Below are 12,307 nucleotides of genomic sequence, written 5' to 3' on the forward strand. Positions count from 1 at the left end.
CTTAATCAGAGAATAGTGAGGAAGTACAATCTTGTTGGAAAGTAAGGTGTAAGTAGGGGAATAGTATGAGAAAGACAAGGAAGGTAACCAGAATGTGGATACAAGGATATGGAATTTATACTTTATTGCATTGAAAATGAAGAACTGCTTACTGCTTTGATGAAAATGAATGGTTGAAAAGATTATATGGCTAGATTAAGGATGAGTAGAAAAGAAAAACTAGATTGGGGTATTAGATGGGAAATTACTTCTTCTAAACTACTGTAATAATGAGCATCTGAAACTACTTATAACTTGTCAGATTCTAGTAGTAACAGATACAAAAGAGAGTAAGTATTTTGGAAAAGCATTTTCGTTTTGGAAAATATTATTTAAATCCTGAAGTGCCTAGGGCTGCCATTCTATTGTGCTGGAGTAGCAGAAGAAAAAAATAAGTTTTGCTTTTGCTTTTATTTTTAATAAGTTTCTAAAGGGTCTTTTAGTAGCTAAACCATTAACTGACATAGAAACAATTTGTTGGTCCGGGTTAATACAAAAATTTTTTTTTCAATTTCTTTTTCTTAGTTTAAATCTATTCTTAATCATTGTTAACTTTTCTTAGTGCTAAGATTGTTATTTCCATTTCTAGTTAAAATACTATACTAAGTTTTGAAGATGTAATGTTTGAGGAACAGATTCCATCAGAGAAAGTAATCTCAAACTATGCTGACTTTAATTTTAAATGTAAGTAGGTGAACCTTTGACTTTTAAATCTATGGAGGTGGAAGGGTTCTTACAATGGAGAAAATATTGATTGTTAGAGCAGGAAAATATCTTAAAGTATAAATTGTTAAGACTTGACAGGAACCTTAGGCCACTAGAATGTTAGAGAAAATTAGAATGTTAAAGAAAAAAAGAACATTAAGAACCCAAAGGGACTTTACAACATCGAACAGAAGAAATGAAACGAATCTTAATACAAAAAATATTAGGGTTGGGGGAAAAACTCCAATACTTACTCATATAATAGGAAATAGGAAAAGGAATTGGAATGATAGAGCAGGGATTGATCTTTGAAGATCATCTTATAAAATCCTTTCATTTTATAGATTTTTTATTGGTTAAACTAAAGAGAATAATTTGTTATGTTCAAACTGATACATGAGATGCAGAAATTAAGAGTTTAAAAACATTTTTCAGTTAAAACATTACATTTTTAAAAAAGAAATGTCTGAATAAAATTGGACATTACTGTTGATTTTATAAATTTATTTCTTTTTAAATAATTGTTGTACTTTGCTTGACATGTTTTAATGTTGTTTCATTTTTAATTTTTTGATGACTCAATAATTTACATAAAACATTTCATATGAAAATATTCATTACTTCAATTACCTCATGGAAAGGAAATATTCATGTCATGGGTTAGCATAACTGTATTCTTGAATTATAACTTGATGAACCACAAATAGGAAAGTGACAAATAATCTTATCTATAGAAATTAAATTATCCAAACTTGTTTATGCATAGTCCATTGATTTTAAAATTTGCTGTGTTGGAAGGTTTAAAACTTCCTTATTGTAGAAAGAGCTTTTAAAATGAGAATAATTCCTGGAATAATTTGAAGAAGTGTCTTTTGAATATGCTTCATTATGGTATAAGGGAAGGAGTACTTATACCAACTATATACAATAGTGAAATCCAGTAGCACTATGACTTCACATTAAGGAGAAATTAATTACTAGAGTGAAAAGACTATTAATACTCAGATTTTCTTTTGGTTAAAGAATGCTAGATGTTTTGTGATAATGTTTCTAATGAAGTAGTTTTGAGTTATCAATTTTTGCCAGATTGTCTCGATGAATAAACTCTACCTTGACCCTTTTGAAAAACCAAGTTTCTGGTGTTAAGTGTCTCTGAAACTACAGTATCTTTTTTTCTTTTTCTTTTTATGCCATGAATATGCAATATAGTAAAATAACAAAGGATTTCATCAGTGTGAAAATTATAAAGGAAACAGAGACATCATATCTAACAGAGCTTTTTAAACTTTTTCTACTCACGACTCCTTTTTGACCAAGAAATTTTTAAGAGACACTAGGCAAGTAGACATATTAAATAAATATATAATCAAACATTTATAATTTCATCATTTATTAAAGCCAAAAGCAATTTTGCATACTAATGATATGAATGTGCTTGTTTATTTTTACATAAAGAATTGTCTTGGAGGAATATTTGATACCTTTTATTGTTGTCAATTTTTTTTGCAACTTCCACCTTCTTTTTTTTTTTTTTTTTAATTTTTTTATTTAATAATTACATTATATTTACACTCATTTCTGTTCCGATTTTTTTTCCCCTCCCTCCCTCCACCCCCTCCCCTAGATGGCAAGCAGTCCTTTATATGTTGGATATGTTGCAGTATATCCTAGATACAATATATGTTTGCAGAACCGAACAGTTCTCTTGTTGCATAGGGAGAATTGGATTCAGAAGGTATAAATAATCCGGGAAGAGAAACAAAAATGCAGATAGTTCACATTCGTTTCCCAGTGTTCTTTCTTTGGGTGTAGCTGCTTTTGTCCGTCATTTATCAATTGAAACTCAGGTCTCTTTGTCAAAGAAATCCACTTCCATCAAAATATGTCCTCATACAATATCGTTGTCGAAGTGTATAGTGATCTCCTGGTTCTGCTCATTTCACTTAGCATCAGTTCATGTAGGTCTCTCCAAGCCTCTCTGTATTCATCCTGCTGGTCATTTCTTACAGAACAATAATATTCCATAACATTCATATACCACAATTTACCCAGCCATTCTCCAATTGATGGGCATCCATTCATTTTCCAGTTTCTAGCCACTACAAACAGGGCTGCTACAAACATTTTGGCACATACAGGTCCCTTTCCCTTCTTTAGTATTTCTTTGGGATATAAGCCCAATAGAAACACTGCTGGATCAAAGGATATGCACATTTTGATAATTTTTTGGGCATAATTCCAGATTGCTCTCCAGAATGGTTGGATTCGTTCACAACTCCACAACTTCCACCTTCAATTATGGTATCACAATCCATAATTTAAGAAGCTTTGATATGCAAGATGAAGCAGACTCTGGAGCTGCTTTCCTCACTCTGATTTATACTGACTTACACTAGCAGGTTCGGTCCCCAGAGAACAGGTGCTTCTTCTCCCTTCAGGGTTCTGAGTGATGACTTTCTAATGTTGATAAACCCCCATTGCAATGCTTTCTCCTATGAATATCAGTCGATATAGAACAGTTAGCCAGACTTAATTAGCTTGTAAAAAGAGTTATTTGCTGAGGTGGTATAGTAGCAATAATTGTTACAAAATATCCTTCAAAAGTCTGATATACTCTCCCATCAGTATATAGGGGGTCTAAGGCTTACACTTTGAGAGCATATTTGATAAAAGGGTAACTTACAAGTCTTGATTACAGAAATCCTTATCTTTCCCTTTGGGAAATATTCATGTATTTTCCTTAGACTTGCTAACTTTTCTGGGCTCTTTGTAGTGTCTTGAAACTACCTGTCCTCAGCTCCTGGTGAAGACACTTCCACTAGCTTTTGATGTTTTTGGGCCTCTGCTAGGACACTAATTAGAATCCTTTCCAAAATTTACTTTTCTGGTCAAGGGAATGGGGAGGAGATTTAGGCTGATTTCTCTCCTTGAAAACTGTTTTGTCATAGGAGTTTGATTCTTTTATATTGCCAGACACACAAATGCCAAAGTTTTAAATTAACTTACTATGTTATACAAAGTCTGCTGAGCATGAGGAAGCACACATTAATTTAGTGTTTTGGGTTTAGCGATTCAGTCGAAGTAGTTGTATTTGATCAAGGTACTGTGGCATGAATGATTATTTGTCTCAATTGACCCTCACTTTATAGCTATATAATGTTGCTCATTTCTAAAGGATAAACTAGAAAGTGCTTGATTTATACTTATAGAGCTTGTGTTCAAGTTCTGCCTCTGCCTCTGACAAAGTATGACTTTGTGGCAGGTCTCTCCTAAGACTTTGGTTCTTGTCATCTATGTGAGTAAGTTATATTCTATTTAATATATACTACTTTCTTAGAGATTTTTATTGGGTAGAAACAATTCATTTTTTGATGTGTAAATTTTAACTTATGTCTTGAAGTTGGTGCAAATATTGAAAGTGTTACACTTTTCTTATTTGGCTTGATTTTAGGCTCTGCCTTTTCATTTTTCAGTAAAGAAATAGTTTAAAAATAAAATACAACTAATAAGTTGTATTCTAGAATTTCCTTTGTTATGTGTTAGATGTTTAAATTGAGAATTAATTTTTCCTTCTATCCGATAGACATTTACAAACCATTTTTTGCTTTGTATTTTTGCAAGGAGTATGTGATGTATTTGGGAGGCAGCCCAGCATGATGTGAAAAGAGTCCTCCTTGGAATCCAGAAGACATCTAATCCAGCTTGTCAAACTCACTAGTTTTGTGACCAGGAACAAAACACCTAAAACTATATGCGCCTACATTTCCTAGTCTACAAGGTGGTTATAACAGTAGAATGTATCTCAAAGATGTAGCACATGGGCATCTGCGCAGAACTTTAGAGTAGCTCCAAGTGTATTTCCTGACTGAAAAGAAAAAAAAAAGAAAACATCACAAGAGAGAATGAGGAGAAAAGTGGCTATAGAATGTTTCTTCCTCTCCCCTTAATAAGCTTGGAGGCACTGTTTCATATATATATATATATATATATATATATCTATAGATCTGTATAGCTCTATAGATCTATATATATATATATATATATATATATATATATATATATATAATCACTAGAAAAAATATTCACGCATACAGAACATACATGCATAGAATATGTAGAATATGTTTGGTTAGGGAATATTTATGGAAGGACACACAGAAAGGAACATGAACATGAATAGCCAGGACATATAAATTGAGGGGCAACATACCTCTCATACTTCAGGCACAGCAATGTCTTTTGGCTATGGTATTGCACTTTGTGCTGGGTCTGCTTTTTACTATGTGTGATGTTTCTGTTGGATGCTTGCTTGTGGCTTTGTGGTAATTGCTAGCAAGTAATCTTTGCTGTGTGTTTCTCCTCTGGTCTCTTTAAGGCCATATGCAGGCCATGTCTGCTTTGATGCCATTAATAGTTTCTTTTCTGCTAGCTTTCCATGGCTATAGATCCAGTGAGGTATTTGTCACTCACCAAGAACAAGCCTTGGACAAAAGCCAGCCAGATTGTCTGGGCTGAGATTATCTATTTTTTAAATTGTCTGTTGTCTGGGGATAAATCATAGTCCTTTTTTCTGGACTATTATTTGACTTAGGGTTTAAAATTCTCAAGATGCTCCCATGTTTGGCACACATATAAAGTAGAGCTAGAATTAAGCTAAGTAAAGTAGGTAAGACCTCTCTTCTCTACGGACTTTCCATGAATTCCTGCTGTTGCTTTGTGTATAAGGAACAAAAAAAAATTATGGCTTTCTGATGTTCTTTGGACAATGAAATATCTAACTTTTTAAAAATACATAAAATGCTTTGTGAGCTTTAAAATTATAATGTATGATGATGATGATGTAAAGAATACAAAGGGAAAATGAAACTCCTTGCTCTGAAGGGGTTTATGTTTTACCAGAGAAGACAATATGTATGTGAATAAGTAATTATAAGATAATTTTATATCAGTTGGTAAACATTTATTAAGAACCTACTATATGCTGAGATTTTTCAAAAAATGAAAAAGACAGTCTCTACTGTCAAGGAGTTTACAATCTAATGGGAGAAAACAACACACAAAAGGAAGTTGAGAAGAAATGAAGAGTGGTGGCCAGCATGAGACATGATTACAAAATCTAGAGGAGTGCAGCTGAGTGGAAAAGGAAAAGTTGGCTAGCTTGGGCACCTTCATCAAACATGGATTCTGGGAGCTTTCCATCTCTATTCTGCAGTTATTGGGAGGGATCCCAGGGCAAGGGAGTACTTATGAGGTATGAGTGCTAGTGTGAAGTGTTCTTGCAGGATGATGAATTTTCTGGGGCATAATGATGAAGTCCAGTGGGATATATCTGAGTGGGAACGAAAAAGCAAGTCAGGAAAGTGTTCTTGTAAGAGGAAGCATCTGAATGGAGCTTTGAAAGAAGCTGGAAGGCTGAGAGGAGTGAATTACAGTTATAGGAACAAACTATATATAAAGTCACTGAAATGGGAATTGGAATTGTGAAAAGGAAATGGAACTGGTGGGTTAGGATGCCAGCTCTGCCGCAAGCTATCTCTGTGATTTTTGGCAAGTCACCTAACTTCTCTGGGCCTCATGAGGTTCCATTTTCTCCAAGACAAGAAAACTGAGCAAATTATTACTCCATGAGATGATGCTATGACTAGTTCTGGGAAACTATGCAGTTTTACCTGGAATTCAGAGTAGTGTATAATGTGGATGCTTTAGTCCCAAAGGGCCAGGCAAGGTAAACCTTCCAGTAAGCTTTCTCAGAATCTCTCTCTCAGTAGAAGCCCCACTGGTTCTGTTCTCCTATTTGTTAAGGATCTCTTACTAGTACCCAGTTCAATTTAACCACTTAATTTTCTTTTACAAAGAAATATTTATGTCAAAGATATAGTAAAATAAAATAAGAACAAATACATAGCTATTGCCCCAACATCTCTGGGACATCCTATCCCTTATATAAGTCTTTGGGAGAATAGGCTCAAAACTTAGCTCACTTTCAGTATTGATCTGATTGTACCAAATTTACATCCAAAGGTAGCAAGTTTGCTGCATGTGTCAGAAAACTTGCATTATGCTGTTATAGCCTTTGAGAAGTCAGGATCACTTCCTATTATGAGTAGTATATTAAAGTATGACAGTATAAAAACTTTTAAATACTTTTAAATTTCTTTAAAACAAAAATTCCTAGTTAGGAAGAATTATTTTTCTAATATTCTTATAGAATTCTTATAGAATATTAGTACAATATCTGTTTGTCAATATCTTTCAATTTCCTTGGTGTTTGGGAGCCAGGAAGACCATAGTGTTCAAGTCCCTTGACACACAGGTTGCTGAACCATTTGGTGCTTTGAACTATTTTTTAAGAAAATAAGTTTCCAATCTCCCAGAATTGAAAGAGATTTGCAAATACTGGGGATTTCCCCACACCATAGAAAACACAAATTTCAACTACTTTATCAATTAATTATCTTTACCTCTCCATCTCCTTCATCCCCCCTATTTTATGGAAGAAAGGACAGTCAAATAAAAAGAAAACAAATATATTGAGGAGGGTTTTTCCTTTTTTTTTTTGTGGGAGAAGATTCTTGGATACATCTTAATTTGTAGATCTCCTATGTATTCTGGAATTATATTACCTTTCATTTATCAAATTCCTATTCTGTGCCAGGTTAAGCGGTTTATATAATTTGATTTTTGCAACAATCCTGGGAATAGGTACTGCCTATTAAGTATTATTATTGCCTTTTTATTGTCGGGAAAACTAAGGCAGAAAACCATGAAGTGACTTACCCAGAGTCACAAATTTAGTGAGGGTGTGAGATTGGATTTAAGCTCAGATCTTCCTGACTTTAGACCTAGCACTCCATTCCCTATACCACCTTGTCCTATAATGATTCATTTATGTGATGGTTCCAAATAATCAAGATATTCCATATTATAGTTAGGTAGAAAACTTTTACTAATCATTTTTAAAAAGGTTATCAACAAAAATGTTTTGAGACCGATTTTTCTGTATTATGTCATCAATAAAGTTATTGTCGGCCTCAAAATTGACCTAAATATTTATATTAAAACTTTTTTTGCATGTATTGTTTGTTAATTTAATAATGAAATGTTTATAAATATTCATTCATAATGTACATAAATGTGAGTGATTTATGTTGCTATCATCCAACAAAAATGTCAACAATTGACGCTAAGGGTGGTTGGCTTAACCTACTAAATCACCATCTGGATCTTTCAAAGTAAAATTCTCTGAAATTCATCCAAGTTTAGATGTCTGACCTATTTGGCCCACAGGGTATTCAACATACCATATTTTGAGATATTCTTATAGCTAAAGGGTGAATAGAGGAAAATGGCCTAAGGAAAGCAATCTTTGTAAAAAAAATAATAGTTTTTTTATTTTCAAAATACATGCAAAGATGATTTTTAACATTCATCTTTGCAAAACCTTGAGATCCAAAATTTTCTCCCTCCCTTTCTCCCATCCTCTTCAGATACTAAATAATCCAATATAGGTTAAACATATGCAAATCTTTTATTTGCTGCACAAGAATTTTCATGCTGCACAAGAAAAATCAGCTCAAAAAGAAAAAAAAATGAGAAAGAAAAAAAAAGCAAGCTAACAACAACAAAAAAGATGAAAATGGTTTGATTCACATTCAGTTTCCATAGTTCTTTCTTTGCATGCAGATGGCTCTCTCTATCACAAATCTATTGAAATTGGCCTGAATCACCTCATTTTTGAAAAGAGCCAAGTCCACCACAATTGATCATCTCATAGTCTTGTTGTTGCTAGGTATAAGATTCTCTCGGTTCTACCCAGTAGCATCAGTTCATGTAAGTTTCTCCAGGTCTTTCTGAAGTTATGCTGCTGATCTTTTCTTATAGAACAATAATATTACATCACATTCATACACCTTAACTTATCCAGCCATTCCCCAACTCATGGACATTCACTCAGTTTCCAGTTCCTTATCACTACAAAAAGGATTGCTATAAACATTTTGGCATATGTGGGTTCTTTCCCCTCTTTAATTAACTCTTTGGGATATAGACCCAGTAGTGGTACTACTGATTTGAAAGGTTTGCATAATTTTATAGCTTGTTGGGCATAGTTCCATATTGCTTTGCAGAATGGTTGGATTATTTCATAACTCTATTAACAATTCAGCATTCATTTTCACAAGATTTTGAATTCCAGTTTTTCCCATCTCTTCCCTCTTCCAGAGATATAGTTTATACATGTGATATTATATAAAACATATTTCCATATTAGTCAGAGTTGTGAAAGAACAAATCAAAAGAAAAACACCCTTACAAATGATTCAAGTAAGTGAAAAAATATTTTTTGATCTACATTCCAGGTCTATCAGTTCTGTATCTGGTTATGTAACATTCTTTCATGAATCTTTTGTACTAGTCTTAGATCATTGTATTGCTGAGCGAAGCAGGGTCAATCACAGTTGCTTATCACACAGTATTGCTTATACTGTATGTAGCATTTTCCTGGTTCTGCTCATTTCACTTTGCCTTAGTTCATATAAGTCTTTTCAGGTTTTGGGGAATTTGCCTAATCATCATTTCTTTTTGCACAATAATACTCCATTATATTCATAAATCACAATTTGTTTAGCCATTCTCCAATTGATAGATATCCCTTCAGTTTTCATTCTTTTGCCACCATGAAAAGGACTGCTACAAATTTTCTTGCACATGTGGGTCCTTTTCCCTCTTTTATGATCTCTTTGGAATATAGATCTAGTAGTGATATTGCTGAGTCAAAAGTTGTGCACAGTATGCTCTTTTGGGACGTAGTTCTAAATTGCTCTCTAGAATGATTAGATCAATTCATTAGTTCTCCACTAACAGTGCTTTAGTGTCTCAATTTTCCCACATCCTCTCTAACATTTAACACTTTCCTTTTTTGTCATTATGGCCCACTCTGATAGATATGAGATGATATCTTAAGAGTTGTTTTGATTTGGATTTCTCTAACCAAAAACTATTTAGAATACTTCTTATATACCTATAGATAACTTTGATTTCATTATCTGAAATTGCCTGTTCATATCCTTTGACAATTCAGAAGTTGGAAAATGGCTTATATGTTTATGAATTTGACTCAGTTGTCTATATTTTTGAGGAATGAAGCCTTTATCAAAGATACTTGCTGTAAAGATGGTTTACCAGCTTTCTGCTTTCCTTTTGATCTTGGTTGCAATGTTTTTGTTTGTACAAAAGCTTTTTAATTTAATATAATCAAAGTTATCTATTTTGCATTTTGTAATAATCTTTTCCCTTGTTTATGCATGAATTTTCCCCTTTCCCATGGGTCTGACAAGTAGACTATTCCTTGTTCTTCTGATTTGCTTATTGTATCACTTTTCATGTCCAAATCATATATTTTGACCTTATGTTGGTATACGATGTGAGATGTTGCCACTATATCTAGTTTGTGGCCTACTGTTTTCCAGTTTTCCTAATAGTTTTTCCAGATAGTGAATTCTTATCTCCAAAACTGGGATCTTTGGATTTATCAAACACTAGGTTACTTTTGTCATTGTCTACTGTGTTTTGTGTACCAAGTCTATATTCCACTGATCCATCACTTTGTTTCTTAGCCAATACCAAATATTTTTGATAATTACTGTTTTTATAATATAGTTTTAAATCTGCTATGGATAAGGTGCCTTCCTTTGTATTCTTTCCCCCTCAATTAATTCCCTTGATATTCTTGACTGTTCTTCTAGATGAATTTTATTGTTATTTTTTCTAGCTCTATCAAGTAGTTCTTTGAGAGTTTCATTTGACCCTGAATAAGTATATTAGTTTAGGCAGAATTTTCATTTTTATTATATAGTCTTGATCTACTTATGAGTAATTGGTATCTTCCCCCTTGTTTAACTTTGTTTTTATGTGTGAAAACTGTTTTGTAATTGTATCCATATAGTTCCTGGGTTTATATTGACAGGTGCACTTCAAAGTATTTTATTTTGTTTAGACTTATTTTATATTTTTTGGTTTATATGATTTTATTGAATAAAATAAATTAATTACTAGTAGACCATGTAGTTAATCACTCAACCATTGACACCTTGCATAATTTATTCAGGGCTATGTTAAACAGTGTATTGGTAGATTAACTAACAGCTCCAAGCCTCCTAACAAAATTTAAATGAAAATTACAAAAAGTTCAAAAATCTATTTTGAAATACAAGGGATGTTTGATTTCCAATTTCCATTTTCTGTAAAACAAGAACAGTTCATTCCTTTATTGATATGCATAGAATATATCACACATGTTTTCTGTTCTGCTGATGCTATAAATTCAGTACCAATCTTCAACTACATCAGTTATGAGTATAAAAAGTATATCATGAAGCCTCAAATATCTAACAGTGGAAGGCTTAAACAAAAATGATGCCTCTACAGTAGGGTGGATTCTTTTTATATGACAATTGTATATCTATCTCCCTCCCCCTCAGAAGGTATTGTCAGCATCTTTTGGAGCAGTGAGGAATAGAACTTTCCTTTCATAACTTTCTTTCATAACAAAGTTAGAGTGAAGATATTGGGCACAAAATATACATGTTCCATTTTTAAAAATATTCTGAATCTTGGGCAGTTATTCTCTTGCAATTACTTTACAGTTTTTAAAAGCAATTATTTTCCAAAACTGGAAGAACTTAAGTCTTCTCAGTAAAGTATGTGCATAAATGGAGAGAGGTAAATAAAAAATAAAATTAAAAAACATGAGGATTGATAGGGGAGCAGCTATGGATGAATCTGAAAATTAAAATGGAAGAGTAACAAAGTTTATTCCATCTATAATGCAGATTTTATTTGCATACTTCTGAGTCCATTCTTGAGATATTCTACTGGACTTGTCTCTGTTTTATAGATCCATGCAGTCTTTGACACTAAAGGATCATATGGGTTTAGATCACAAAGCAGTGAACAAATGGATAAAACAACTTTAGAAATAGTTAAAGCAGGAGATGACTATGATCTTACAATATTGATACAGATGCTGCCATTATTGTCTATATTTGGATGATAAATTCTTGTGATAAATTCAATCTTAAATGTTGCAAAGAAGTAGTCTGTAGGGAAATAAATTGTCAAGAAGAATATACCATTTTGACCTGGACTGTTCTTAGGTGCCATAATTGTGTTTTTGCCAGTGAAACATATCATCCCCAACTAGACCTGCAGAACATGGTGCTGGAAGATCAAGGACCAAATCACTAAATTCCTTATTAATCTGTTTCAGGCCATGGTATGAGCTTCTTTCTGCTTGACTCCTGCACTCTCTTTTTGGGCAGAACTATTTGGGCAAAAACTGATTATTTGAGAAGAGGGATGGTTGTGGGATGGGATTTTCTTATACTGGCTCTACCCAACACAAGGGTGCTGACATAGAGAATATTAGGCCTTTCTCAAGCTGGCAGCTGTATCTTCCTGGCCCCAAGGAGCTTACATGTATGACAGAGCTGTTTATATTTATTTTAAATAGAATTTCTCTTTCTATCTTTTGCTGTTGGGCTTTGTTGATCATATAAAGAAAAAC

At 33.1% G+C, this 12,307-nt stretch overlaps 1 protein-coding gene and 1 pseudogene across 1 annotated transcript in view; one reads left to right on the top strand and one right to left on the bottom strand.

Annotated features, from left to right (window-relative positions):
- Positions 1-12,307, top strand: part of ATRNL1 (attractin like 1) — a 1,270,304-nt gene that overhangs the window by 10,812 nt on the left and 1,247,185 nt on the right. The window lies entirely within an intron of this gene.
- Positions 11,045-11,944, bottom strand: LOC127551610 (ubiquitin-conjugating enzyme E2 D3-like; annotated as a pseudogene).

The sequence above is a fragment of the Antechinus flavipes genome, chromosome 2, assembly GCF_016432865.1.
Source record: "Antechinus flavipes isolate AdamAnt ecotype Samford, QLD, Australia chromosome 2, AdamAnt_v2, whole genome shotgun sequence".
Taxonomy (NCBI): domain Eukaryota; kingdom Metazoa; phylum Chordata; class Mammalia; order Dasyuromorphia; family Dasyuridae; genus Antechinus; species Antechinus flavipes.